Source organism: Dipodomys merriami, unplaced genomic scaffold (genome assembly GCF_024711535.1).
Source record: "Dipodomys merriami isolate MVZ:Mamm:240054 unplaced genomic scaffold, mDipMer1.0.p SCAF_1002, whole genome shotgun sequence".
NCBI lineage: Eukaryota > Metazoa > Chordata > Mammalia > Rodentia > Heteromyidae > Dipodomys > Dipodomys merriami.
The window spans coordinates 132,372-140,909 of record NW_027202275.1 but is presented as its reverse complement, the minus strand read 5'-3'; positions in this window follow the sequence as shown (position 1 = coordinate 140,909).

Genomic DNA, 8,538 nt, shown 5'->3' with positions numbered 1-8,538 from the left:
AGGAATATCATAAGGGTGAGGAAGCTACTCAAAAACTGATACAGGAATTGCGTGAACAACTTGAGAGTACTCAAAGAGAAAGTGAGGAATGGCATGAGCAGGCTGAGAACACTCAAAGAGAACTGCAGGAATCCCACGATCGGGAGGAAGCTAATCAAGAGTAATACAGGAATTGAGAGACCAGGTAGAGAATACACAAAGATCAATAAACGCATTCATGGAATCCATTAAGAAAGAGCTGAAGGAAGTCAGGGAGACCACAAAGGGAATGCTGAATGGAACCCAACAGAAGGAATGGGAGTCCAAAGAAAGCATATCCAATCAACTAAGTGATTTGAGGACAAACACTGAACACCAAATTAAGGAAGTAAAGAGATTCATACAAGACCTAAAACAGAGTTTCAACAAAGAACTTGAAGCCATCAAAGCTGACCAATTAGAAGGAAAAAAGATAAAAAACAAAGTAGAGAGTCTTGACAGCAGGTTAGACCATGCAGAAGATCGAATCTCAGAAAGTGAAGACAGCCTAGATATTATAGAGAAAGAACATACAACCATCGAAGACACGTCCAAGAAATATGATAGATCTATCCAACACCTGGAAGACACCATCAGAAGGCCTAATCTAAGAATAATGGGTGTAGAGGAGCACCTAGAAACAGAAGTTAATGGTCTAGGAAATTTGTTTAACAGGATCCTAGCAGAGAACATCCCAAACATACAAAAAGATAGGCCTATTCAGATACAAGAAGCTTTTAGAACCCCAAATAGACCAGACCAGAATAGGACATCCCACCATCACATTATAATACACACAGGATCAACTCAGACCAAGGAAAAGATCCTTAAGGCTGTTAAGGAGAAAAGGTTAATCACCTATGAAATGAAACCAATTAGAATCACCTCAGATTTCTCAGCAGAGACAATCAAAGCAAGAAGAGCCTGGAATGATGTATGCCATGCCCTAAAAACAAACAACAATCAACCAAGAATACTGTACCCAGTTAAACTCTCCTTCATAACTGAAGGCCAAATAAAAACCTTCCATAGCAAAGAAAAATTGAAACAATACATCTCCACCAAACCAGCCCTACAAAAGATTCTTAAAGATGTCCTACACATAGAAAACCAACAAGACTGCAACAAAGGCCAAGAAATTGCACCCAAACTAAGAATCCAAGAACCATAGGAAGAACCCAGTTTTCGCAGCCCCCAGAAGGTGGATAACATGGCAGGAACTCCCAAATACATCTCAGTCCTATCTCTTAACGTTAACAGAATGAACTCTCCAATGAAGCGACATAGACTGTCTAGTTGGATTAAAAAACAAAACCTTTCTATCTGCTGCCTGCAGGAGTCACATCTTGCCCGTAAAAACAAACACATCTTCAATGTTAAAGGCTGGAACAAAATCTACAAAGCAAACGGCCCCCATAAACAGGCAGGAGTTGCAATCCTAATATCAGATAAAATAGACTTCAAAGTAAAATTCGTGAGAAGAGATAATGAAGATCGCTACATACTAATTAAAGTATCTCTCCTTCACGAGGATATTACAATTCTAAATATCTATTCGCCAAACAATGGAGCACCCAAATTTATCAAAGAAACCCAACTTTCGCTCAAATCCCATATAGATCCAAAGACATTAATTGTTGGGGATTTTACCATACCACTCTCCCCACTAGATAGATCAACTCGGCAAAAACTCAACAGAGAAACGGCAGATCTAAACAGCTGCATAGAGCAACTAGACTTAACAGACATCTACAGAACATTTCACCCAGCAGCATCAGAATACACGTTTTTCTCTGCAGCACATGGAACGTTTTCTAAAATAGACCACATTTTAGGTCACAAAGCAAACTTGTCTAAATTCAGAAACATTGAAGTTATACCTTGCATTCTCTCTGACAACAAGGGAATAAAATTAGAACTCAACACCAAAATCCACCTAAGAAAGTCCGGTATCACATGGAGGCTGAACAACACACTGCTGAATCATGGGTGGGTCATGGAAGAGATTAGAAAGGAAATTCAAATGTTCATGCTATTCAACAAAAATGAACCCACAAATTACCAGCTTCTCTGGGACACAGCAAAGGCAGTACTCAGAGGAAAGTTTATAGCTCTGAGCTCCTACATCAACAAATTGGAGAGATCTGAAACTAGCAATTTAATGACACATCTAAACCTCCTTGAAAAAGAGCAGCAAGTTAAACCCCAATCCAGTAGACGGGAAGAAATAATCAAAATTAAATTAGAATTAAATGCATTAGAATCCAAAAAATCTATAGAAAGAATAAAAAAAACAAAGAGTTGGTTCTTCGAAAAACTTAACAAATTGACAGACCCTTAGCAAATCTTATCAGAAAAAGAAGAGAACACACCGAAATTAATGAACTCAGAGATGAGAATGGAAACATCACCACAGAAACAACCAAGATTCAGAACTTTATAAGGGAATACTTCTCAAAACTTTATGCTAATAAATTTGAAAACTTGACAGAAATGGACCTTTTCCTAGCAAATATTGACATGCCAAAACTAAACCAAGATGAGTTAAACTATCTTAACAGGCCCATATCAAGCATTGAAATAGAAACAGCAATAAGAGACCTCCCAGCTAAGAAAAGTCCAGGACCAGATGGTGTTACAGCGGAATTTTACAAGACCTTCAATGCAGAGCTCACACCAATACTCCTCCAACTCTTCAATGGAATTGAAATAGAAAGCTCACTACCGAGCACATTCTATGAAGCCATCATAACCCTTATACCAAAACCAGGCAGGGATTCATCAAAGAAAGAGAACTATACACCCATTTCTTTGATGAACATTGATGCAAAACTTCTCAACGAAATTTTGGCCAATCGACTTCAACAACTCATCCAAAAAATCATACACCAGAATCAAACAGGATTCATTTCAGGGATGCAAAGCTGGTTCAATATACGCAAATCAATTAATATTATTCATCACATCAACAGGAGCAAGAATAAAAACCACATGGTTATCTCAATAGATACAGAAAAAGCATTCGACAAGATCCAACACCCCTTTATGATGAAGGTTTTGGAAAAGTTAGGAATCCATAGAACATTCCTCAATACAATAAAGGCTGTATATGACAAACTTACAGCCAGCATTATACTCAATGTTGAAAAACTGAAGCCATTTCCTCTTAACTCAGGAACAAGACAAGGATACCCACTCTCTCCACTTCTCTTCAATCTAGTATTAGAATACCCTAGCTACAGCAATAAGACAAGATGGAGACATATAGGGGATCCAAATAAGGAAGGAAGAAATAAAACTCTCCCTCTTTGCAGATGACATGGTCTTGTACTTAAAGAATCCATTAGACTCCACTCCCAAATTACTCAAGCTGATTCAAAACTTTGGCAAAGTAGCAGGTTATAAAATTGACCCCCCAAAATCAATGGCTTTTCTGTATGCCAACAATGAGAAAAGTGTGGCTGAAATTAGGAAATCAACTCCATTTACAATAGCCACACTAAAAATAAAATAAGTAGGAATTAACTAAAAAAGTGAAGGACCTCTATGATGAAAACTATAAAATCTTAAAAAAGGAAATCACCACAGAACTTAAGAAATGCCAAATTCTCCCATGCTCCTGGATTGGAAAGATTAACATCGTGAAAATGGCAATACTTCCCAAGGCTATCTACAAATTCAATGCAATACCTATCAAAATTCCAACCTCTTTCTTCAAGAAAATAGAAGAGGTAATCCAAAAATTCATATGGAACAATAAAAGACCCCGAATAGCAAAAACGCTCCACAACGGAAAGAACACTCTTGGAGGAATATCAATACCAAATTTCAAACTCTACTCTAAAGCCATAGTAATCAAAACAGCTTGGTATTGGCATAAGAACAGACCTCAGGACCAATCGAATACAATTAAAATCCCAGAAATGAACCTACAGACCTATAGCCATCTAATGTTCGATAAGGGAGCTAAAACAATAGAATGGAAGAAAGACAGCCTCTTCAGTAAATGGTGCTGGCAAAATTGGTTAACTACATGTAGAAAAACAAATCTAGATAATTTTATATCACCCTGCACCAGAATCAACTCCAAATGGATCAAAGACCTTGAACTCAAAGCAGACACTCTGAAAACATTAAAGGATGGAATAGGAGAAACCCTAGGTCTCCTTGGCTCAGGCCGAAACTTTCTGAATAGAGACCCGGAAACATAACAAATCAAAGAAAGGTTGGACAAATGGGATTGCATAAAGTTGCAGAGCTTCTGCAGGGCAAATGACATAGCTAGCAAGATCAATAGAAAGCCCATGGATTGGGAGAATATCTTTACTAGCCATACAACGGACAAGGGTCTCATGTCTAAAATATACTTGGAACTCAAAAAATTAAACCCCCCAACAACAAATCCTCAAAGAAACAACTGCCCAATAAATAAGTGTGCGAAAGACTTAGAGTAATTTTTTTGAAGAAGAAAGAAGGATGGCCAATAGACACATGAAGAAATGCTCAACCTCCCTAGCCATAAAAGAAATGCAAATCAAAACAACATTGAGATATCACCTCACCCCAGTTAGAACGGCAAAAATCAAGAACTCTAACAACAACAGATGCTGGAGGGGATCTGGACAGAAAGGAACCTAACTTCATTTTTGGTGGGAATGTAAATTTGTTCAACCACTTTGGAAAGCAGTATGGAGGTTCCTCAAAAGACTTCACATAGAGCTCCCCTATGACTCAGCAATCCCACTTTTGGGCATTTACCCAAATGTTTACAAACAAGACCACACTAAAGCTACCAGCACAACTATGTTTATTGCAGCATTATTTACCATAGCTAAGATATGGAACCTACCCTGATGCCCCTCAGTAGATGATTGGATCAAGAAAATGTCGTATAGATACACAATGGAATTCTATGCCTCCATCAGAAAGAATGACATTGCCCCATTTGTTAGGAAATGGAAAAACTTGGAAAAAATTATATTAAGTGAAGTCAGCCAGGCCCATAGAAACATAGGTCCCATGGTTTCCCTCATTTGTAATATCTAGTAGATGTATGAGTCAAGCGGAAAAGGTCAGATAATGTGATGTCAGGAAAATGAACCCTTAGATTTGTATTTTAATGTTTTTTTCTTTCATGCATGTGTTTCTAACACATTTATAAGATTATCTCTTTGTTGCTTTGTATGTCCCTCCCCCACAGTATATCCCGTTTTCACTATATTTGATGTCAGTATAACATGTGGAGGAGATGGGAAAAACCACTTGTTTATCTATACAGGTGGACCTGTTGCCACAATGAGAAGTAAAATTGTCATGTCCAAAACGAGCTTTACAATGTCGGTGCGGGGGGGTTGGAAGGGGGGAAAGGAGAAGGATTGGGATTGGGGGGGAAGGGAGGATTCTGGGAAGGGATGTGAAGGGTAAACAAAGGAGGAGGCTGCAATGCTTGGTAAGAAATGTACGCATTATCCTGCCCATGTAATTGTAACTCCTCTGTACAGTATTTTCACAAATAATATTAAATTAAATTAAAAAAAAGAAAACACGGCTTATACCATGGGGGAGGGACATACAAAGCAACAAATAAATCATCTTATAAATATGTTAGAAACAATCGCAAGAAAGAAAAACAAATTGAATTCTTATATTGGGGTTCATTTCGCCTAACATAAACTTATCTGATCGTTTCTTAACTAGCTAAGATTACATCCTTGAACCAACATGTTGCATATTTCGTGTAATTCCAATTCTCACTATTGTATAGATGCTCCTATTCCAATGTAAAAAAACGTAAAACAAACTATGGATATTTGTAAAATATAAAATGAAAGAAGAATTTTCATCCTTTACAAAATCTATGCAAAATCTATATTAAACATTTGATATTTTACTGTAGCTTTCGTGCAACCAGTTTGATATAATTTTATACTTGTCAGGCCAAGATTCCCTATATTATACCAGATACTTACTTTTTCAAATATGTATGTGTATGTATATGTATATGCATATGTATATATATATTTGTATGTATATGTACATGTATATGTATATGTATATGTATGTTTATCTATATATTTTCCAATGTGAATCATCAGACTTGAACCTTTGCTATGTTTTGCTGTTCAGCAGTTGTACCTGGTTGGCTCATTCTGTGACAATATCTGTGCTCATTCTGATCATTCCTTTATTTACCACACCATCAGCCTTCTAAAATCATCTTAATTTCCTGGAGAAGGTTACCAATCAGTCCAACCATGATCCACCCAGAGGGTTCTAATAAAGCAAGCTTTAAGAAAGGAAGATAACATAAAGTGAAAACTACAGAATTTCTACAGATGCCCAGTAAGTTATCAAAATTATACCTTACATATTTCACATTTCTGCCTTCCTTCTCTTCTAATATTTAAGAAAGCATTGACTAACATAATAAATATATTGCATTTATAACTTAAGGATCAGTGTTTTGTTTCCAACTGAAGCCTTCCTTTCCATGATTTTTGACATAGACTTTTGGGAGATTTTTTTTATTGTTATGGGATTCCATCCAAAACAAAGCCATGCATACCAAGAAAATCAATGTTTTCAATTCAGAGTACTAAACAAAAATTAAGGTAGACTATATACATTAAGCACAAATATAGGCAATATCAAGGTTTTTTTTTGGGGGGGGGGTCCGGTCATGGGGCCTGAACTCTGGGCCTGGGCACTGTCCCTCAGCTCTTTAGCTCAAAGCTAGTGCTCTACCACTTGAGCCACAGCGCCACTTTCAGCTTTTTTCTTTTTGCTTATGTGGTGCTGAGGAATTGAACCCAGGGCCTCAGGCATGCAAGGCAAGCGCTTTAACCACTGAGCCACCTTCCCAGCCCTAAATTGTATACTTTTACTCTATAAAGTGGCTCAAACCTGTAATCTTATCTACTTGGGAAACAGAGATTACAGAATTTCAGTTCCAGGAAAGCACAGACAAAAAAAGAAGTTTCAGAAATTCTAACCATTTGCTGGATGCAATGAATTATGTTTGTGTTAGGAGTACTGCAGTCTAAGCAGGCCCAGGCATAGTGATACTACTTCAAAATAAACAATCCAATCACAATATGCAGGTATGGCAGTACTAGAGATGCTGTTTTACAAGTATAGGGTTTTGGGTTCAATCCCCCAGTATCACTAGGAATTTAAGTGTGACAGGGTAAGAATTTGGCTTGTCTAAGGTAAAGACTTCATACTGGTTTTACAAGCTCTAATAAAATCTTTATCTCTTTTCCTATTTTTTTAAGGTATAACCATAACTTCCATGCCCAATTCAAATAATTTCTAACTCTAGATTTTTTTCTATCCGTTAAGTAATATGTTATCTGTTCGATACTGTCCCACTGAAATCATACTAAACTTCAACAACCCATTGCCTTAGAAAATGAATGCATTTGGAAACAGAATCTCAAAGGCAGCATTTAAGTCGAAGTCGCCTGCAAGAAAAGCAGAAGGCCATGGGTATGCCAAGGAAAGAGGATTCAGAAGAAGCCAACTTTGATCTTGGAGTTCTAGTTCCACAAACTTAGAGGCAATGTATCTACAGTGTTAATGCTACCCAATCTGTGGTAGTTTATTATTACAATTACTAGCAAATGTGGAATCTATAAGACATGAAAAGTCATTGACTCTTGGAGTCCGTGACTCATCTGTATGATTCTAGTGAATAAGAAGGATGGCACTTGTGAGATAATGGTTCTCAGGCTGGTAGGGAATTTCATGAGGTTCTACCTCCATTTAACTACAAAAATTTCTGGGCTGGAGGCATGGTTCTAATGTTACACTGACTACTGTTACCAAAAACTGAGAGCATGATGTATATTCAAGCCTCAAATTTGGAGAAAGAAAAAGTCCTTAAAAACAGAATTATAAATAGGAAAACAGAAACAAAAGAAATAAACTTATTGATACGGACAAAGCTTCCTAATGTGAACTATGGCACAAATTGTAATATTTAGCATTTACCTTCCTATACAGAAGAAATAAATGGTATTTCGACTTGACGAAACTAAAGTGTTAAACGGAATGCAGTAAATAATGACATTATATTATGTTTCCATAATTGAACTTGTTTTCCTACAGATTTATGAATAATGTAGCTATGGAACAATGAATAAATATTGCATTTTCAAATAGTGTTATATATCCTTTACAAGTGTTGTCTAAACTTGATCTACACTGAAATATGTGCCATTGATATCTTTCTCAAGATTCCAAAAGTTTATACTTTCAGTTGACCTTCCACAAAACTCAATCCCCAAACATAACTTTTTAGATTGTTCATGCAATCATATGAACAAAAACATATGGCATGAAATGTTAATTACTTTTATCTGCTGTCATTAATGTAGTATACCTAATATAATTAATTGTATACCCTGAGGGAAATAAGATTCTTCCTTCTAAATACAGACTTGCAGGCACACCCATACACACACACACACACACACACACACACACACACACACACACACACACACACACACACGTATT